At 45.5% G+C, this 23168-nt stretch overlaps 1 long non-coding RNA gene across 1 annotated transcript in view; it reads left to right on the top strand.

The window, feature by feature from the left end:
• LOC147333790 (uncharacterized) overlaps window positions 1–23168 on the top strand; it is a 165691-nt gene that overhangs the window by 79024 nt on the left and 63499 nt on the right. The gene's annotated exons all lie outside the window — the stretch shown is intronic.

The raw sequence follows: 23168 nt of genomic DNA on the forward strand, positions 1-23168 counted from the left end.
TTATAATATAAGATATAAATATAAAACACCTTTAGTTAATTGCTGTGCTATATGAATAAAATTGAACTGAAGGCAACACTGTAATGTGTGTGTCTGTGTGTGTCCTGGAACCACCTGCTGTACTGTAAGACAAATATGAAAGCTACTGGACCAGTTCTAGGTTGGCAGGAGTGGTGGAGCAAAGCACCGTGAAAAGACCAGAACTGGAAACCTTTAAACGAAAAGCCGGCATATTTAATAAAACACAAAGAGAGAAACTGTCATGGTTCTCAAGATCTGGAGAGGTCGTGGTGTGTGTATTGTTTGTCTTAACCTCTCCCACCAGGGCGGAACTGGACCTTGGTTCCCCGCCTCTGAACCCACCCTGAACACACACCTGTGGCTCATTCACACTGATCCTGGCAGACTACTTAAGATGGCAAGAGAGGCTGCTTCCTCGCTGGATCGTCACATTACCAAGTGTCAGTGTAGTGTAACCTATGAAAATGTTCCTTTGATCCCCTAGAGTTTCCTCCTGACTTTGTTTTTTCCTCTGTGTACAGGCCTTCTAGACTCCCTGCCCGTCTTCCCTGCCGTCTGGATTTCTGTGGATGTGTGTGAGTGAGCGTGAGCTTCTTAGTGTGGACATTTTTGAGTTACGGATCGAGTGGAAGAAGAGCGTGTGTGTACCCCCGTCTTGGACCTTCCCTTCGGACCCCGCCCTACTCCCTGGAGCCCCGTGTTATCTGTTCCACTGTATATATGTATATATTCTCACTTGGTGTCACATTTCAAATAAACCCTCACCCTCTCTCTAAACTTCAGAGTCCTGCGAGTGAGTCCTCTGCCTACTAATCTGTGACAGAAACAAGACAAATCAGTGACAGTTGAGTAAGTCACACTTAACCTTCCATGGATAAAGATCATTTTAGTTATTCCGATGAGCAGGTTCTGTCTTTCCTTGCATGAGCTCTAAATTGTTCTCAAACCCAGTTTGGTGCATTGGTGCTTAAACACAGAGTTCCTATAGAAAAAATATTTCAGCTCAAAACAAGAAAATATCATCATCATATAACATGAGTCAACAGTCCAAATAATCACACTTTTACACAGTTTAGTTCTTTGTCACTGTGATCAGATCAAATCCACAGTTTTTCTTTGAGTAAGAAGACCTTTGTGATTTCCAAATCCCGGATTTTTCTCTCTGGAGTCACTAGATTTATTTATTTATTTATTTTTTCACAAAGCTAACTCTCTCTTACAGGAAGAAGTGGAAAAGGTTCCATTAAAGGAGCAAACATAGCAAACACAAAACACTCGTTCAATCAGAACCTGTTTTCTAGTTTTAACAAGAATTTTTACACACGTTTGTTCAATTGTTTACAGCATGAATGTGACTCACGATGACTTTCTGTTTAATCATATTTATTCTTATTTTTTGTATTGTATCATTTCCTGTTGTATTATTGTAACAGTTTTATCCATGGTTACATGTGCGCCTCATAAGTTCCACACTGTGAAACAGCGTCCCATCCCTTTCTCGTGTTTCCTTCCTTCTCAAAGTTCCTCTCTTCTGAACTTGGTCTCCCAGGTGATGATCTCTGTGTGATCCTACATGTGAAGCTGTTGGGAGCAGTTTCAGCTGCTTTCTCTTCATCTTTTCTTGATTTCACTTCTGCACTCACTTCAACTCAGAGGTCGCCTCACACTTTCTCCTTATCGTCTTTTTGATGGACAGGGTGGGAAAAATTCCCTCATGATGTAATTTTATCTCCATTTCAAAGTCAAAGTCAACTTTATTGCCATCTCTGCTATGTGTATTACAGTATATAGAGAGATGAGACAACAAGGCACCAGTTCCATTCAGTGCAAAAAACCCCAAAAAACAATAAATATAATATATAATATAAGAAGAGTAAGAAATAAATATGCACTTTAAGACTAGGGTAAGGTAAAGGGAATAAATAAATATACACTTTAAAAAGGATCAATAACAGTTCTGAATTTACAATTTACAGTTGAATTAATATTTTTAACAAAAGTTGTTTAAAAGCATTATCATTTGAAAATAAGTGATGTACAAACAGAGTGAGCATTTATGAGGCCACAGAGAGAAAAGAGGAGCACAAACACTGTGAGCTCACCAACACACACATTTACACTTGGTTTGTCTTCACAAAGAAAAATACACTTCCTGCTGCTGATGTTTCACAATAAAAGCCTCGATAAGAAACAGAAAAACTGTAAAAACATTTGATTCTATTGGGGAAAATGTCTCAATGTGTCTAGTATTAAAATAAGTATGTATAACTATAACGAGTGTCTAACTTGTATAAGGATGATTTACTAAATGTGAATATAACATTTCCATGGTGACGAAGCACCATCATAACAACGAAAAAGAAACCCACACAGTTATACCTGAAGTTATGTCGCTGAGTAACTAAGAGAGTGGTCACTGTCAGTAACTACAACTCTCCACATAAGATAATACTGACATTAGGACACATTCACTGCAGCGTTTCACCACTACTGTTAGTCAGTGTGATAATGATGCTTTACATGTGAACTGTGGAGATCAGGGAAATATTTTACTGCTACTATTCATAACATCATCATTACCATTACATTAAATATCATTTCATCAAAGCATTTATTTAATAGATCACACATGTTCTTAGTTAAGATTGTTACACCTATCACAGAGAGCTTCTGTCTGGTAAAAGGTTAGAAGCGCCGACGGGCGGAGTGAGGCTGAGTGCGTTGGAGGTTGAGAGACACACACACACAAACAGTAGTTAGACTCATATTTGGGTAAGAGTTCAAATAATAGTTGGCAAACGCTTGTGACTGCAAAATTGTGTCTGCCTAAGGGACAGTTTGTTCCAGGAGATAAGCGAGAGTTAGAAGATTAATAGGAAGCACCTGGCCTCGAGACGGAGAAGATGTCCTTTTAAATGTGTCAAAAGTCGTCAACAGAACATTTGTGGTTTTGAAACTTATGCATGTATTGTATCTGCTTTGACGCATGAGGGGGCGTCATAAATAATATCCTGATGTTATAAAAAAAACTGCTTGTGTATCATTGGGCGGAGATCGATGCTGTCTGCGTACAGTGTTCATCTGCCACGCGTGCGTTAATTAAAATCATTGTTTGACCAACTCTCCTGGACCAGTTGTTGTTTCTGTGCTCACCCTCAATATTTGAACTCGTAACAGAACACAAAAATTATTAAACTGATAGAAACACTGACACTGTCAGCAGAGACATACTGTCTGAAGACGGCCTTCTGCCCTCAGGTGGTCACCGTGAGGAAGTGCAGTGATAGGTGCCGTCCTTAATGAAGAGCATTTAAAACCAATACATATATCCCAACAGAGGGCAATAAGAATCATCAGTAACACTGGCTTCAATCAAGCGTCTGACTCACCCTTCATCAAATTAAAAACACTTCAATTTAATGAGCTACTCGAGTTTCAAACAGTCCAAATTATGTAGAGAGCAAGACGACAATCATGAGGCCAAATATTCAGAATGAGTTTCAAGTCCAATAAAAACATGACGCACTGAGACGAAACTCCATGTTGAATAAAGCATCTCTAAGAACCAATAGTAAATATCACAGCATTACACTGCTGCTTGTGTGAGGACTTCTCCCAAGCACTCTATGCTGTCTCCTTCCAGTCCATCCCTGAGCCTGGAGGACCCAGGCCTCACGATGGAGGCAGGTCACATGACTGAGAAGATTAATCAGCTGTTGTAGAAGATGGAGAAACAGGTTGGAGACAGGATGCTGCTCGTTCTTTGAACCTGAGATCAAACATGTGGTACTGTTCATGTGCTTTCAGCGTGACGCAAAGAAACCATGGAAGCAACAATGCTGGGCAGCATCTCCATGGAGACAGACAGTCACAGTTTATCTTCTCACCACCAGATGGCAACAAATTAGCCTCAATGGAGCACCAACCTCCTTCACAGTTAACGTTCACTACATCAAATCAAATCAAATCACTTTTATTATCACATCACATGTGCAGGTACATTGGTACAGCACATGCGAGTGAAATTCTTGTGTGCGAGCTTCACAAGCAACAGAGTTGTGCAAAATACAATAACATAAACAGGCAAACTATACGAATGGCTAAATCTGAAACTAATACATATATGTACAATATATAATAGTATATGCAAAAAAAAAAATTCTGGATGTGTATACTAAATGTTTTTCTACGTGTGTGTGTGTGTATACACATATTTTACAAATTAAATGGAGTCAACAATAAATAAAATACATAAAAATATACATGTTTGTTATATTAGAGCTCTGTATTTAAACATCGTCACCAGAGTTTGTCCAGTTAGATCAATGAACTAACTAGTGTAAATGGATTCTTTTATGTTCACTATACAATTTTAAAATGGGCTCATCTCATTGAGGAAGACTCCGAGGAAGGAGAGAAGCGTAAGGAGGATGAGACAAGGTACTGATGAAAGGAAGCAGGATTGAAGGAGGAGATGGGTGGAAAATAAAGCAAGGATACAAGGAAATAAGTAAAGGAAGGAGACAACAAAGGAAAAAAGAGGAGGTGAGAAAGAGGGATAAAGAGATGGAAGCTTGATGGAGATAATAGGAAGGACAGAGAAGACATTGAAGGACTAAAGTAAAGAGGACAAAGTATAGGTGTAAGGAGTAAGGAAGGAGGTGGGTCGTCTCCATGACACCATGGCGAGGGCATTCAGACGTTCTTGTCCTGCATCTCACAGGAACATCTGCTTCTCTTTAAGGTGGAGAAACACCTCTGAGCTTCAGCCGGCTCGTTTCCAGTCTGTTGCCTCCATTTACATAGAAAAACGTTTGTCGTGGTAGAAAATCATCCTTCCATGTTTGTATTTATTTCACACAACAACATCTTCAATAACAGAGTCTGAATGAAGGTCAGGTGATGATGCTGCTTGCTGATTGAATGGTTGGTTTCAGCTCTCCTCTCAGTCTTTACTGCACAGTGGAAGGTAGAAAGTGTGACTGGATCTATAGACTGGAAACAGAGAAACATGCTGAACATTTAAGCTTTGCAGTAGAAATGTTCATATTACAAATAAAGCAAACAGTTTGTCAGCAATGTGCTCACACTGGCAGCTAAAACGAGATTTCGTATCTTCACACTTCAACTTGTGAACTTTAGTCTGAGATAGACTCAGTCTGAGCAGTCAGACAACGTATTCTGAAATCAGCACATTAAGGTGTGGCCCTCTCACACTCTTCAGGTGGAGTCCTGCCTCCTTCCAGGAAGCAGCTCACCTGAGTGTCTGTGTTCTGAGCTTGGAAGAAAAAAGCATCCAGACGCTAGGATCCATAGACTATGATGACCTGGATGACTGAGAACATTCACAGGCATACTACTATATATACTATATACTGGTTATCTGATACCGGAGTCCTTATGTATCAGACACCGAGTAAACTCAGTCTGTTTTAAGTCACCTGGAGATGTCCAGAATCAGAATCAGAATGGGTTTATTGCCAGATGTTGAGGTTTACAACATTAGGAATTTGCTGCGGTGCTTCAGTGCAAACAATAAGAATTAAAGTGCTATGTAGAAAGAAAGATATGTGCATGAGATATACATGAGATATATACATGAGAATAAGAATTAAGAGTGCTACGTAGAAAGATATATACATGAGTGCAGGTGGTGATCAGTGCCAGACATGAAATGATGCAGTGACACAGCGTAGTGTCATGTGTTAGTGGCGGGGACAGTCATGTGGTTATTGTTCATGTGTCCAACAGCAGAGGGGAAGAAACTGTTCTTGTGGCGAGAGGTTCTGGTGCGAATGGACCGGAGCCTCCTGCCTGAGGGGAGCAGGTCAAACAGACTGTGTCCAGGGTGAGAAGGGTCAGCTGAGATCCGGGCTGCACGCCGCAGTGTCCTGGAGGTGTACAGGTCCTGCAGAGATGGGAGTCTGCAGCCAATCACCTTCTCAGCAGAGCGCACAACACGCTGCAGTCTCTGTTTGTCCCTGATAGTGGCTCCAGCGTACCACACGGTGATGGAGGAGGTGAGGATGGACTCGATGATTGCAGTGTAGAATTGCATCATCGTCCGTGTTGGCAGGTTGAATTTCTTCAGCTGCCTCAGGAAGTACATCCTCTGCTGGGCTTTCTTGATGACGGAGGTGATGGTGGGCTCCCACTTCAGGTCCTGGGTGATGGTGGTACCCAGGAAGCGGAATGAGTCCACAGAGGTGATGGGGGTGTCAGTCAGGATGATGGGGGGGAGTGGGGCTGTGTGCTTCCTGAAGTCCACAATAATCTCCACTGTCTTCTGGGCATTCAGCACCAGGTTGTTGTGGCTGCACCAGGACACCAGACGTTCAACCTCCCTCCTGTAGGCAGACTCATCCCCGTCAGAGATGAGCCCAATGACGGTGGTGTCATCTGCGAACTTGATTAGCTTGACAGACTGGTGGGTGGAGGTGCAGCAGTTGGTGTACAGGGAGAAGAGCAGAGGAGAAAGAACACAGCCCTGAGGGGAGCCGGTGCTGATGGTCCAGGTGTAAAGATCTAAACCACTTTAACAGGGATCAGATGGTTGTGTCCAGAAAATCAGGTCTGACTCTGTCTGAGACCTTGTGGTGCTGCAGAGGTGAGGACCTGCACAACAGAAGGTAGTGTGATCCACACTATTCGTGCTTTTATTTAACAAGGTCTCAGAAACAGAAGAATAGCTTTAAAAACAGAAGGAATACAGTAGAATACAGTTTTAATAACTTGCTCAATAGTCTGACACACTTAAACATGAGAAAATGTTCAATCAAGCCTTAGTCTGCTTTTGTTTGTTTTTTTTGTTTTTTTCCTGTCCCGTTTGGCTCTTTTGCCATCAGAAATATTGTCTAAAGGCGAGGAAAAATGCCCAACGGATTTACTTTACCAAATTGACCATCCCAGCCTTGCCGTGATGGTCCATTTGATTCACCTTTTATTGTTTATTTTATTTTCATTTGCTGAATGCAGGACAGACTTGACTGGGGGAAAGAAGGGGAGAAAGAAAGAGGTAAAGAGAAACAGCTGAGAAGAGGGACGGGGGAGAAGGGCAAAAAAACAGAAACGGGCAGAAAAAAAAAAGGAAAGAAAAAAAATGCATCTATCAATCACCTGGATCACCTGTTGAGAAAGAAAAAAGAAAACAAGCAGAAGAGAACGAGAGTAATAGAATAAACAACATCACAATGATATATGGGAATATGACAGTAAATACTAAATATTAAACATTATTGTGCAGCACATAAGATCAACAGAACACAGTGTGCTTTGAGGTAGGAGCCAAAGGGGCTGTAGTTTGTGGGTGTGATCACCCGTGTGTACACCTGTGAGCATGGACGCGCTTGTTTTTTTAAAAGGTTCCTTCATGTAATGATCTGCTAGAGGGTGTGGGGGGGCCACAGCCCCGTCCTCCAGGGCATGAAGCAGGTATGGAGGAGATCAAAACTCCAGACATCCAGAGGCCCCCAGAACACAAGAGACCAAGGAAGACCAACAGAGGGGCAGCCACGCCACTGTCCCAGAAAGAGCTGAGGAGAGTCCCAGATGAGGGGTCGCTCAGCAGCCGCGGAGCAGAAGCCAGGGGGGGTTGCAGTGACGCGCCCGTGAGATCCGCCGGCAGCCAGCTGCACCTGAGTGACCGAGCCCCAGGCCGAGGGGCCGGGGGCACCCCACCTCCGGAGTGGCCCGAGCGAGCCCCAGGCTCCAGGCCCCGATAAGCGGCCGCCAAGGAGTGAGCCGGTGTGTACCTGGACGCCCATCCCCGGACACAAAGAGCCACCAATGCACCGATGTCCGAGGGAATCCACCACCGGCAGGAGAAGTGGTGGTGGGGGGAGAAAGGCCTCCAAACCTTGGAGGGCCTGAGATGTCCCCAGAGAGGTGGCGTGTGATACCCAACCTTACATATAGACACAGACATACAAGCACACACAGATACAAGCATCCATTCCCACCCTCATGCTCTCATATGCACTTACTCCACACTCAACCAACGTGGAGACAGACATAAAGAGACGCTGTACACACAATCACACTACCCAAGCATACTCTAAGAACCGGGTCTAGGTACCCTTGCCCCTGGAGGGGGGAACTGCACCCAGACCCAGGTGGTGTTACCCTCCTGCAAGATGTGACAACCTCCCTTACCAGTTGAAGAGCCCCCCAGGTGGCTCGACGCACCGGCAGCACCCTGCGCCAGGGATGGGCCCCCATACACCCACCCGCCCACAACCCCGGCAACCACCAACCAGAACCCAAGGCCCCGAGGCCCGGCCAGGGCCCCAGCCCAGAGCCGGAGCGCCCCAGAACCTCACGCCCATCCCGGACCCACCCCGGGGCAGCCAGGCTACCAGGTCAGTAACCCATGTAAGTCAGCATAGACCCTCCCCTAGCACCGCTGCACGCATCCATGTCACGGCGGGGCGAGCTACGCACAGTAGCTCGGCGTGCCTGTGTAGCGTGCTGACTAGACCCAAGCGCGGCTACGGTTAGCGGTGGGTTTGCAGCAGACACGCAGTTATTCTAGTAACGATCAGTGCACGAAGCGTGGCTTCGGAACTGTCGTTACAGACAGAGAGCGAGCGGAGCCGGGAAGAGAAAAAGGATTGAAGGGAAAAACACTCACGGTTGCTGAATCAGGCGGAGACTGACGTCGGCAGAGTTTCGGAGCTCCTGACACGAAGAGAATGATGTCTGAGCGGCGAACAGGTGGGTGGCGTCTCTCTTTTAACCCCGGCCCCGTGATCAGCTGATCACAGCTGATCACCGGCTGACAGGAACCCCCCCCCCCCCCCCCCCGAGGACCGGCACCCGACGGGCCAGGACGGCGGCAACGGAAATCCGACATGAGGGAAGGATCCAAGATGAAGCGGGACGGCACCCAGAAGCGCTCATCAGGGCCGTAGCCAGCCCAGTCCACCAAATACTGGACCCCCCGGCCCCGGGGACGGGAGTCCAAGATCCGTCGGACAGTGTAGACAGGACCCCCATCGACGATCCTGGGCGGGGGCGGGGCCCGGGAGGGGGGCGCCAGCGAGGAAGTGACCTACCGCTTAAGCTGCGAGACGTGGAAAACCGGATGGACCTTCATGGCGGGCGGAAGCCGGAGACGGTAAGCCACGGGGTTGAGCCGGGCAGTGACTTCGTACCGAACCGGGGAGTGAGCTTTTTGGACTCACCGCGCAGCCGCAGGTGCTTTGTGGAGAGCCAGACGCGGTCCCCGGGCTGGAAGGGGTGACCCGGGCGGTGGCGGCAACGATGCTGCCGGGTGTACAGAGCGTTGGCCCGGGTAATGGCAGCCCGCGCCTTGATCCAGGCCTGACGACAGCGGCGGACCATCCGTTCAGCAGCAGGCACGTCGACCCCCGCTTCCTGATGGCTGAAGATAGGAGGATGAAAACCATGACAGACCTCAAAAGGGCGAGAGACCGGTGGCGGAAGAGACGTGAAGGTTATGAGACAACTCAGCCCACACCAGGTAACGAGGCCAAAGCGACGGTTGGGCGGAGACGAAGCACCGTAAGAAGCGCCCCAACTGTTGATTGGTCCGTTCAACCTGCCCATTGGTCTGAGGGTGATAGCCGGACGAGAGGCTGGGAGACGCTCCAATCAGGCGGCAAAAGGCTTTCCAGAACCTGGCGGTGAACTGGGGCCCCCGATCGGAGACTATGTCCTTGGGGAATCCGTGAAGCCGGACGACATGGTCCAGGAGGAGCTCGGCTGTCCGTTTGGCGGAGGGGAGGCCGGCCAGGGCGACCAGGTGCACCGCCTTAGAAAACCGGTCCACAAAGGTGAGGATGGTGTCAAGACCGTCCACAGATGCGAGGCCGGTAACAAAGTCAAGACCGACATGGGACCAAGGACGTCTCGGCACAGGGAGAGGGCGAAGGTCGCCAGCGGGCGGCTGGGTGGAGGACTTGGCCCGAGCACAGGTGTCACAGGTGGAAACGAAGTCATGGATGTCCCGAGTCATGGAGGGCCACCAGAAGGCATGACGGAGGAGCTGGAGGGTCCTGTCGGGCCCTGGGTGACCAGAGAGCGGGGAGGAGTGAGCCCAGAGCAAGGCCTCCTGACGGCACCGGGATGGTAAATGATAAATGGTAAATGGCCTGTATTTATATAGCGCTTTTACTAGTCCCTAAGGACCCCAAAGCGCTTTACATATCCAGTCATCCACCCAGTCACACACACATTCACACACTGACACACACACAGGTACATAGAGCCTCCCAGCCGGGGTGTCAGGCGGTCAGGGCATCCCGGATAGAGTCCTCCAAGGGCCACCGAAGGGGGGCAGCGAAACAATGAGACGGTAGGATAGGGCCAGGGTCTGACGTGAGGCCGTCCTGGGCGAACTGCCTGGAGAGAGCGTCTGCCTTGGTGTTCTTGGAGCCAGGGCGGTAGGCAGAAGGGCTTGGGCAGGTTAGCTGGTTTGGTGAGGGATGTCAGTGGGGTGACAATGGTGCTGAAATTGCGGATAAAGCGCCGATAGAAATTGGCAAAACCCAGGAAGCTCTGTAGCTGCTTAAGGCTGGAGGGCTGAGGCCACTGGGTCACGGCTTGGACCTTTTGTGAGTCCATGGTCAGGCCATTGGAGGAGATGGTGAAGCCCAGGAAGGTGGTGGACCGCTGATGGAAGGCACACTTTTCCAGTTTGCAGAACAGCTGGTACTCGAGCAGCCTGCTCAGCACGGCCCGCACATGGCGAATATGGTCCACTTCGGTGCGGGAGTAGATCAAGATGTCATCCAGATAAGCAAACACCCACCGGCCCAGCATGTCCCGCAAGACATCGTTGATCAGATGTTGGAAGACAGCAGGGCTGTTGCAGAGGCCGAAGGGCATCACCAGATACTCCCAGTGCCCGTTAGGGGTGATGAAGGCCGTCTTCCATTCGTCCCCTTCCCTAATCCGCACCAAATTGTAGGCGCTGCGTAGGTCTAGTTTGGTGAAGATGCAGGCCTGGGAGAGGGAATCGAGTGCGGTGGATAGCAGAGGAAGAGGATGGCGGTTCTTAACAGTGATTTTATTCAAGCCCCGGTAGTCTATACAGGGGCAAAGCCCGCCGTCTTTCTTCTTGACAAAGAAGAATCCCGCAGCTGCAGGGGAGGTAGAAGGGCGAATGAAGCCCTGTTGGAGAGCCTAAGCGACATACTCCACCATGGCTTTGTTCTCTGCGGGTGACAGCGAGAACAGGCGACCACGAGGAGGGACCGCTCCCGGGAGGAGCTCGATGGCCATGTCGTAGGAGCAATGAGGAGGGAGAGCAGAGGCTCGCTTCTTACTGAAGACCTCAGATAGGTCATGGTAAGCCGGAGGGATCTTATCCAGATCAATGGGTCTTCAGACAACAATTCTGATGGCTAAAGAACCAAATGTGACAGGCAAAAAAAAAAAAAAAAAAAAGATCAATGGGTGACGCCTCTTCTGACTTTGAGTCCTTTCCAGTCTGGAAGAGAAGGCAGCGGCGTGAAAACTGGGGACCCCAGTCCAGGATCTGGCAGGAAGACCAGGAGACATGGGGGTCATGTTGACGGAACCAGGGGTATCGGAGGATGAGAGGAGAGGAAGTGGCCGAGACTACTAAAAATCGGATCTCCTCCTGATGATCCCCGACAGACATGCGGACTGGCTGGGTCTGGAACTGGATCGGGTAGGGTTGGAGTGGTCGCCCGTCTACTGAGGTCACAGGGAGGAATCGGTCGACGGAAGTCAACAGAATGCGAAGCAGAGAGGCCAGTTTTTGATCGATGAAGTTCTCAGCGGCTCCGGTGTCCAGGAGGGCTTCAGATGAGAGCCGTTGGTGTTTCAGGTGAAATGTTACCGGTAACAGAAAACGAGAGGGGTCAGAGGAGTGGGAAGGGCCAGGTGGGACACCCCCGCAGTCTACCTGGCGTCGTCGTTTCCCGGCCGTAGCGGGCACTGGGGACGACGGTGTCGAGCTGATCCACAGTAGGCGCAGAGGCCCTCACGCCAGCGTCTCTCTTTCTCCTCTTTGGGGAGTCCACCCAGCTGCATGGGCTACTCGCTGGATGTGCTGCTTGGGCTAGCCGTGGCTCCATCAGAGGGGGGAGGAGGTCGCGAAGACGTGGTCCTCTGAGGCTGGAAGGGTTTGAAGGCCCGAGGGGTATGGCGAGGCCGCGACATCACACGTTGGTCGGTCTTCAGCGCGAGGTCCACGGCCTCATCCAGGGTTTTAGGGGCCTCACGGCCGGTCATCTCGTCTCGGATGTAGTCAGCCAGTCCCTCCAGAAAAATAGAGCGCAGAGAAGCGTCTCCCCACTGTAGCTTGGCGGCCAGGGTGCGGAATTGTGAGGCAAAGTGACAGACGGGTCGGCTGCCCTGGCGTAGATGAAGCAGCTGTGACTCCACTTCCACTTCGCTGCTCGGGGGAACAAACGTCTTTTTAAATTCCTCCACAAACAGGGCATAGTCATTGCAAGCTGCCGATTTATTGTAGTAGAGAGCCGCGGCCCATTCCTGAGCCTGGCCAGACAAGAGAGAGGTTAGCAGTGCGAGCCAGGAAGAGAAAAAGGATTGAAGGGAAAAACACTCACGGTTGCTGAATCAGGCGGAGACTGACGTCGGCAGAGTTTCGGAGCTCCTGACACGAAGAGAATGATGTCTGAGCGGCGAACAGGTGGGTGGCGTCTCTCTTTTAACCCCGGCCCCGTGATCAGCTGATCACAGCTGATCACCGGCTGACAATCCACGAGGAAACCGTCACCTAAGAGCCAACAGAGCCCCTAATTGGCCATCTCCCCAAGGAAGATGCCCCCAAGGAACCCCCCGACGCCCTAAGCCTGTCCCTACCCCCACACCAATCACAACAGTGAAGGCGGGACCAAACTATGACCCCCCACCCCCACTAGGTGATGGAGCTGATCAAAGGAGCCCAGAGCAATTGATCTGATGTGGTGGCAGAGGCTGTATCAAGACTAATGTAATCTAATAGATAATTTCTATATTGGTTAGAATTAAGATTATTTTTATTTTTCCAGTTCATGGCTATGCATAGGGCAGTGAAAACCATATGGGCTATATTCTTTTCTGAAGTGACATTATCTAAGCTGCCCAACAAACACACTAAGGGGGAAGTTGGAATGTTACATTTCAGACACATTGATAAGTCTTCACATATCTCGCGCCAAAATTTCTGAACTGGTGGACAGAACCAAAGAGCGTGGATATAATTGTCCGGTGAATTGGTTTGGCAGTGTGAGCAGTTGTTGGTAGACGTAAAGCCCATCTTGAACATCCGATGACCTGTATAGTGCACTCTATGTAATATTTTGTATTAAATTAATTGAAGACTGGGATTTCTAATTAGCTGAAAGGTTTTTAAGCAAATCTGAGACCAGAAGTTTAGGTCTAAGTTAACTGATAAATCCACTTCCCATTTTGCAATAGGAAGTGATATTGATTCATCTGTTTTAGAAAGCATTCTGTATATTTTGGATAGTAATTTGGGGGGTTTAAGAGTAAGAAATTGAACCACACTTGGTGGTGTTTGTAGTTCAACTTGACCCGGTTTAAATTTCCTTTTTACTATGGATTTAATTTGTTGATATTCTAAAAATCTTTTCTTGTTGATCCCATATTGTGTAACTAGTCCATCAAATGAAATAAATTCTGTTCCTTCTAGTATATGTTCTAAATATTTGATTCCTTTACCACTCCAATCTGAAAAGTTTATCATATTATTGTTTTGTAATATGTCAGGGTTGTTCCAGATAGGTGTACGTTTGCATGGGATTAATGAAGACGCCGTCAATTTTAGAAACTCCCACCATGCTGTCAGAGAAGAGCTGATGTTAATGCTTTTAAAGCATTCATGTCGTTGGATGTTTGAGCTGATAAATGGTAGGTCTGAGATCTCTAGATTATTGCAAAGTGCTTGTTCTACATCTAGCCAAGGTTCATCTAAGAGGGTATGTTTTAGCCATCCTGAGATAAACTGAAGCCTGTTGGCTAAGAAGTAGTGCTGAAAGTTAGGTAGTTCTAGTCCTCCTCTATCCTTGGTCTTTTGTAGTGTTTTTAAGCTTATACGTGGGGGTTTATTTTTCCAAAGGAATTTGGACATACATGAATCTAGAGATCTGAACCAATCTTGTGGCGGTTTAGTTGGGATCATTGAGAATAAATAATTTATTTTTGGTAAGACCATCATTTTTATAGCGGCAACCCTTCCCATGAGTGATATGGGTAGACATTTCCATCTAGCCAGATCTCCTTCTACTTTCTTTAAAAGTGGGATATGGTTTAATTTAGTTAGATCTGCAAGCTTGGGAGAAACATTAATACCTAAATATTTTATATTTCCCGATTGCAGTGGTGTAGAAGAGGAATTATGGAGGGAGCAATTAATCGGTAGAACTGTAGATTTTGACCAGTTAATTGAGTAATCTGATATTCTTGCAAAAGAGTTTATCAATTCAATCACCCCAGAGATATTGGTTTGTGAATTTTGGAGAAAGAGTAACACATCATGGGCAGCACGGTGGCACGGTGGTTAGCACTGCTGCCGCACAGCAAGAAGGTCCTGAGTTCAATTCCACCATCAGGCCGGGGTCTTTCTGTGTGGAGTTTGCATGTTCTCCCCGTGTTTGCGTGGGTTCTCTCCGGGTACTCCGGCTTCCTCCCACCGTCCAAAGACATGCAGCTTGTGGGGATAGGTTAATTGATTAATCCAAATTGTCACTAGGTGTGAATGTGAGTGTGAATGGTTGTCTGTCCTTGTGTGTTAGCCCTGCGACAGACTGGCGACCTGTCCAGGGTGTACCCCGCCTTTCGCCCTATGACAGCTGGGATAGGCTCCAGCGCCCCCCGCGACCCTGAAAAGGATAAGCGAATGGATGGATGGAGTAACACATCATCCGCATAAAGGCTGATTTTATGTTCCACGTTCTTGCATTTTATGCCCTTAATTACTGAATTCTGTCTAATTGCTGCTGCTAGTGGTTCAATAAAAATTGCAAACAGTGAAGGGGAGAGTGGGCATCCCTGCCTGGTGCCCCTCAAGAGACAGAAGCTGGAGGATGTCTGGTCATTTGTTCTAACACAAGCTGTTGGGGAATTATATAATATTTTTAACCAGTTAATGAAAGAGGATCCAAAACCAAATTTGTGTAAAGTTGCAAATAGAAATTTCCAGTTAACTCTGTCAAATGCTTTTTCTGCGTCTAAAGAAAATATTGTAGTTTCTAGGTTTTTACTGTATGAGTAGTCTATCAAATTAAGTAATCTACGTGTATTTGTTGATGAGTGCCTACCTTTTACGAAACCAGTTTGTTCAGGATGAATTAAGAGGGGGGTTATTTTCTCCAGTCTCTTTGAGAGAGCTTTGCAGATTATTTTAAGGTCTACATTTATAAGGGATATTGGACGATAGCTTGAGGGATATACAGGGTCTTTTCCTGGTTTTAGCAGGAGATTAATGTTTGCAGAATTCATATTTGATGGAAGTCTGCCCTTTTCTTTAATTTCCAACAACGTTCTGTAGAAAACTGGTGCTAGAATCGACCAGAATTCTTTGTAGAATTCTGCAGGAAAGCCATCTGGACCTGGAGCCTTATTATTGTGCATACTTATCAGGGCTTCCTGGAGTTCACATGGTGTCAGTGGTGAATCCAGTGCCATTGCTTGAGTGTCTAATAATTTTGGAAGAGTTATGTTGTCCAAAAACTGATCAATTTCCTTTTTAGATGGGTTTATTTGTGGTGAATACAATGTTTTATAGAAATCCCTGAAAATGTTGTTTATTTGTATCGGTTCATATATTGTGTTCCCAGATAAATCTTGAACAGCACATATAGTTGTTTTTTCTTTATTTATTTTTAGCTGGTTTGCTAGAAATTGACCGGATTTATTACCATGTTCATAATTTTGTAGGCGTAGTCTTTGTACTAAGAATTTTGTTTTTTTATCAATTATCTCATTTAATTCTAGTTTTGTTTTGCGTATTTTGTTTAATGTTTCCTGATCTTGGTGGGACGCGTAGGCTTCTTCTAGTGATTTGATGTTTTTTTCTAATTCCTGAATATTTTTTTTTTCTTTTTTCTTTTTGTGTGATGAGAAAGAAATCATTTTACCTCTCATCACAGCTTTCCCTGCTTCCCATAGAACAGAAGCTGATGTTTCGGGAGTGTCATTATAGTCCAAATATGAAGTGAATCTCAGTGTCTGAAATGTCGTTCAGCAGTGAGCTGCTGACCAAAAAATAATCCAGACGAGAGTAGGAGTGATGGACATGTGAGAAAAAAGTATATTCCTTACTGTTGGGGTGAAGGGAGCGCCATGCATCGCAAAGACCAAAGTCGCTCATATACTGTTTGATTATATTTGTGGACTGCCCAATTTTCGTCCTGGTCGCGGAACACTGGACCAGCTCTTTATCCTCTCCAGGATACTTGAGGGTGCATGGGAGTTTGCCCAACCAGTCTACATGTGTTTTGTGGACTTGGAGAAGGCATTCGACCGTGTCCCTCGGGGTGTCCTGTGGGAGGTGTTGCGGGAATATGGGGTGTCTGGCCCATTGCTACGGGCCATTCGATCCCTATACAACCGTTGCAAGACCTTGGTTCGCATTGCCGGCAATAAGTCGGACTCGTTCCCGGTGGGTGATGGGCTCCGCCAGGGCTGCCCTTTGTCTCCGGTTCTGTTCATAATTTTTATGGACAGGATTTCTAGGCGCAGCCAAGTGGCGGAGGGCTTTCGCTTTGGTGTCCTCAGAATCTCATCTCTGATTTTTGCAGATGATGTGGTTCTGTTGGCTTCATCGGGTGAGGGCCTCCAGCTCGCACTGGAACGGTTCGCAGCCGAGTGTGAAGCAGTGGGAATGAGGATCAGCACCTCCAAATCTGAGGCCATGGTTCTCAGCCGGAAAAGGGTGGAGTGCCCACTCCGGGTCGGGGATGAGTTCCTGCCCCAAGTGGAGGAGTTCAAGTATCTCGGGGTCTTGTTCGCGAGTGATGGGAGAAGGGAGCCGGAGATCGACAGACGGATTGGGGCTGCAGCTGCAGTAATGCGGACGCTGCACCGGTCAGTCGTGGTGAAGAGGGAGCTGAGTGTAAAAGCGAAGCTCTCAATTTACCGGTCGATCTACATCCCTACCCTCACCTATGGCCACAAGCTGTGGGTAGTGACCGAAAGAACGAGATCGCGGATACAAGCGGCAGAAATGAGCTTCCTCCGAAGGGTGGCTGGCCTCTCCCTTAGAGATAGGGTGAGAAGTTCGGCCATCTGGGAGGGGCTCAGAGTAGAGCAGCTGCTGCTCCACATCGAAAGGAGCCAGCTGAGGTGGTTCGGGCATCTGACAAGGATGCCCCCTGGGCGCCTCCTGGGTGAGGTGTTCCAGGCATGTCCCACCGGGAGGAGGCCCCGGGGCAGACCCAGGACACGCTGGAGAGATTATATCTCTCGGCTGGCCTGGGAACGCCTTGGTGTTCCCCCGGATAAGCTGGAGGAGGTGGCTGGGGAGAGGGAGGTCTGGGCCTCTTTGCTTAGGCTGCTGCCCCCGCGACCCGGCCTCGGATAAAGCGGATGAAGATGGATGGATGGATGGAACTTTAGAAAGACTTCTGTTTGACTCATAACATTTAATGTTATAAAAAGATATATTATATTTTTTAAATAATCTTAAAATGTTAGTCTACAAAATGTGCAGCAATTTAATGTATTTATTCTCTTTAGCTGATAGTTGGTGGGGCCCAGGTAGACTGTGTAACTGCATCTCTACCAGTTTCTGTGCGCTCCAGCCTCTTCTGTGCCATGTGAAGGGATTTTCCATAAGGCAGGAGAAATTATCTCCACGAAAAGGAACAGGTTCAGCCATCGCACAGAGGAACAAATTCTCTTCTTAAATAAAAATGAAAAAGGGTTACCTTAAATGCATCATGTTTTTAAATTGCAAGTTCATAAGCATTTTCCCTTTCCATTTCACAATCAATTCTACCCCCAGGTCAAAATATGTATAGGAAAATTTCCCTAATGTAATATTATTTATAAATATACCCGTCTAGCGATTAATTGCACAAGTACATGGAGGCGGGACCTCACAGTATGTTATGAGAGTGCACTGAAAAAACCGTGAAAGAATGAGGGATCATTAACATTTGATCCCTCATTTGGACCATATACACTTACAATACATAGCTTTTTATCAAGTATAGATAGTTTAATGATTAAGAATCTGCCCTCTGGATCTATAACTGTATCGAGTACTGTGAAATTAATATTTTTACGTATTAAAATTGCTGCTCCCCTTTGTCTAGAATTATAACAAGCTGAGAACACATTAGGAAACTCAGGTGGTTTAAGTTCATTCGAACCTCTAAGAGGTCTGTGGGTCTCTTGTAAAAGGATAATATCTGCCTGTAGTTTTTTGAGTTGGTTAAATGTTTTTAACCTCTTTTCTCTGGAGCCAGCTCCATTTATATTCCATGTAACGAACCTCAGTGTACCCATCAGGGCCGTGCAGAGAGGTTTAAAGGGGCGGGTGCTCAAAGTTAAAAAGGGGCACATTGAACCAGGCTGAATAACAACAACACACATTCATCAAGAATCTAATATGGGAAGGGCAGGGCTGTGTTGATCTTAGACTGTAGACATTAAAAAGTCCATAGGAGAGATGGTAGCTGATTAAACAAGTGTCATGAGATAATAACAAAATGCAAAGATTGGTGACAGCGCTTGGAACCATAAGGCAACAAAAAACTGTGAAAAATAATTTAGGCTCTGCCTGTGAATCACTCTTTGCTTCTCTTCTTCCTTCCATCCCATAATTTCATATATCACTCTCCACTTGCTATGTGAGAACAAGGCACAACTTGCTATTGCAATAAACTATAATCTAATTATCCACACCTAACAACTCTTACACTTAATCTATAATAAAATGATGACAGAAAAATGTTATAGCCCTGCCTTTAGTAGCCTCACACAGCTCCTACTGTTTCCTCCTCATGTCCTTACCAGCCATGTCTGGACAATGTTATATCATGAGTAATATTTTTTTTAAAATCCATCTAAATAAAACACGCACATGCACGCACACACAATGACACTTTAGACCTTCTTCAGAATACTGTATATACTGTGGGCATCATGGAGCTGATCCAGAATCCTTACATTATTATTTATTACAAGAGCTACAATAATAAAGCAATGAGGAGGGGGAAGTAATAAATATGAAATAATGTATTTATGATGATTCCATTTGTTTCACTATCCACTCTGTGCAGGGGCAAAGCTTATTACATGTTTAAACTGTAGAGATACAATCATTTTACTGCTGTAAAATCCAAATTTTGTCTTATTTAAAATATAAATCTGATATAATCTGCTTCTTAATGTATGTTCTTTAAAATACAGCTTGTGTTTTTAAATATATTACAATTATAATTATTATTATGTGGACATGCATATTAGATCGTTTTTTAGTGAAATAGCCCGGAAACTTACTTTAAAACTAAATATGTTCCCTAAAACGGTGACAGAGCTACAGACCCATGACAGCCTTACACAGGTAGCCAGCAGCTGTGACCAGCACTACTTGTGCAGTTAATAAAAGGACAGGTAATGTCCTTTTATTACACACACAGCACGCTCGTTTGTTTCAGTTCGTCAGTTGCCACAAGACAGCTTACCAACGTGTACGTAATAAGCTAATACTCCTGTGTGCTATACACTACAGTGTACGCTGTACACCTACTTACTGGTTGTGTCGCATCAGTCTGTGTCTCTGAGTTAACTTGTGTTTCTCCTACAGCTCCGGACCGCTAAAAATGCGCGTGCTCTTTGTGAGCTCGTTCCCGGCTCGTAACCAGCGCGTTCTGCCGTCGAGGGCGACCATTGGTTAAATGTGATCATGTGACTGATGCAAGCCAAATCCTTTTATTTAGCAAAATTGTGATTAATAGTTAAATATTATTGTTGAGGGGCACAGACAGGACTCTGCACGCACACACACATAAAGAAATAAATAAATAATTTTTTAAAAAAGTTGCCTCAACAAAAGGGCACTTTGGGCACCCATCAGGAAAGGGGCGGGTGCTCAAGCCCCCCCCCCCCCCCCCCGCACGTGCCTGGTACCCATAGATGTTTGTGTATAACTAATAACTAGGGATGTATGCTATGTGCGTCGCTTAGACAGGTGGAGAGAATACGTCACTTGTTCATAAATAAAGAGAAGGAGAGAGAGAAAAAATGTGTGGCGAGATGCTCCCTGAGTCTGACTATGTGTGTGCATATTTACTAATATGAGTAGGCTTGGCTTAAGTGTGTGTATCCTATACGACTGTGTGCGCTGTCTGACTGATGTAAATGTGCTGCCGTTGAGCGCATGGTGCGTATGTGTCGAAATAAAGGATGTTGTTTGTGGATGAGTGTCGAAGCAGGTGATCGAGGCAGTGGAAGAAATAAAGAAAGAAACCAAGGACAGGGGTGAGCAGCATAAAACCAAGAGGGGGAAAAGAGAAGAAAAAAAATCGAGAAGAAAAAAACCCAAAACGTAAACATTCCAATTAAATCACTGATGGAGAGTGACGGTGTTAATTCTGCTATGAAATCACACTTTAAGACGCGATTTGATACCGGTAAGTTAAACAGATGTTAATGCAAGTTAGTGTGAGTGGATAGGGAAATGGTGTAGCTGATTCTTATCTGGTGTGAGGTTAATACAGCCACGGAGTGATGTCGGGGTCGCGGTGGAGCTGTCCGCTTTCGTCTGCTGATAGCTGACGATAAAGAAATATTCTGTTTATAAAAATATTAAATGAATGCTTCCTACAGTTATTATAAATTGAATGTATAATGGGATGACAGCCCATTATCTCTAATGAGTCTTAAAGGCTTAACAGGTTTTTCAGGAATGGTCTCAAACTGTAGTCAGTGGTCTGTAAGTACTTCTGTTTACCATTTGGGGAAAGTTTGTTTTGGACAGGTGTTTGCTGTGTTTGAACAAATTGTAATGTTACTGATAAAATATACAGACTAAAAACATTAAAGCACGTCTGTTAGTGGTTCTTGCACTTGTGTTACTTTCTTGTACAGTTCAGGTTGTTTATGTGGAGCCTTAATGTTTTTGTTTATTGAATCCAACACAGTGTGATTATCATTCTCCTCAGACACAGGAGTACCTTCTACCCTCAGCATACTTTACACTGTAAAAGTAGTCAATAACTTGGCTGTGCAGGAGAGTAAATCTCTGATTCAGTTCTCTAGTTAAACATGTGCATTGTTGCACTTTTTCGACCAGTCGAGTTTTGATGCCTTGTTATTGCTTCGATCCCTTCAGGCCACTGCATTTTTGCAGCTGAAAATGTCCTGGGAATTCCCCGGGACTTGCCTTCCTTAAGTGTATTGTCATGCTGAAAGTAGCTAGGCAAGTGTATTTGGGTCACAAATTATGCAAAGAAAAAATTGTTTGTGTCTTTGGCAAAAGGATCATTGATGCAGAAGAGTCTTGAGTTGAAAAAGCTACTGGGGGATACTTTGATCTGCCTTTTTTTTATCTCGTGTGTTTTGGCCTGTAAGAAACTGCACAGGAAGGGTCATATCCTCCTGTTTAGGTGTTCTGAAAATCTCTCATCTGCTCTTGTGGTTGTTCACCAATACAGGATAACAAGTCCCGTTCTTTTTATTTCGTGGTTCACACGGTGCATTTTCTCACAACTGTCAATTTCCATTAAATCAAGCTCAACATAATCCTCCCCATTCATGTTTTCATCATAATAACAACAATGTATACTTTATTTATCCTGTAGGAAATTGCTTAGTCCTCTGCATTTAACCAGAGAAGCAGAATAGACATTCGGTGGATTTGAACCACAGACCTTCCGATCATAGGGCAAGCTCCAGTTTATTGGCAACAGCAAGCGCTGGCATGGATCCATCTAGCTACAACACAGAATTAACGCCATCCCCGCAGACAGAGCTGCCAGGAATGCAGAAGAACATCATATTAAGAAGGCCCTGAGTAAATGTGGTTATCCCTGCTGGACATTTGTAAAAGATGTGAAGACACCTAAAGAAAGCTCCAGCCGATCCAGGAGAGAACGACAACCGCAGCCCAAGTGAAACCCTGCAGTGATCCCGTATGTGCCAGGAATATTGGAACAGTTGGATCTCTGTGAATTTCAAACCAATCAAATTCAATCAAATTGAATATAGTGAATATTTAAAAGTTAGAAAGAGACAAGCACAAAAGGCCAAAAGAAGAGGAATCTAATTGAATATTGAATATTGATCTATTGATTAGCATTCAAACATCTCAGTGAATATTCACTGAGATGTTTGAAGAGGAATCTAATGGTGGTTGAATGGTTTGAGTTGAATGGTGTTAAAGGAGAAAACGTATACAGAATTAACTGGAATAATATTAGAGATTTGGATAACAATCCTGTGAATGCTTAATCAGCATTCACACTACTAACCATCTTGAACTCATCAGCTCCGCTCACACCGACATCTTCAATGGAAACACGTCCAGTTTACTCACAAGGCCAATGAATGAAAATATACTGCGAGTGAAAGTTTGTGTGAAGTTGTGTATGTGTGTGTTAGTATCATGAGAACGACAGCTTTCTTCTTTTCTTCTCTAATGACAGAGCTGTGACAGCTGATGGTGACCATGATAAATATTTACCTTCATCAAACCATATTTTCCATAATCCAGACTGTATGTCTCCCTTCCTCTGCACAGTCTCTGGTAACACACCCAGTCTCCACCATGTACTGTCTCCAACCTTGACATCCCAGCTTTAAGTACCAGAGTTAAAGCCCTCAGAGCAGGGATTATCAGGAAGCTGCTCAATACCTCCACTCACACTAGTCAGATCTCCAGACAGGATGAGTGTTTGGGTCCAGAATGAGAGGAGTGTAGGAGACCGTGTCTTTGATGTTGTTCCAGATTTTGAAGGTGTCAGGAATAAAATAATTAGCTAAAGCTCTTTTTGCAATTTTTATATACACATTGCAATTGTGCTCATTAAACACTCTGTTTAACAAAGTTCAAAAGCATCAATACAGTGCTATAATTGGATTGAATTATTGAGACGAACACGCTGAGCTACAGAGATATTTGTCCCGGATGTAACAGTGTTTATATGGTATTATTCCACTTGCCAACAAATCTCAGTGTAATT

This window comes from Aulonocara sp. 'chitande type north' Nkhata Bay, linkage group LG3 (genome assembly GCF_057382095.1).
Source record: "Aulonocara sp. 'chitande type north' Nkhata Bay isolate Kocher_YH1m ecotype deep benthic linkage group LG3, A_spYH_male_GT1.1, whole genome shotgun sequence".
NCBI classification, from domain to species: Eukaryota; Metazoa; Chordata; class Actinopteri; order Cichliformes; family Cichlidae; genus Aulonocara; species Aulonocara sp. 'chitande type north' Nkhata Bay.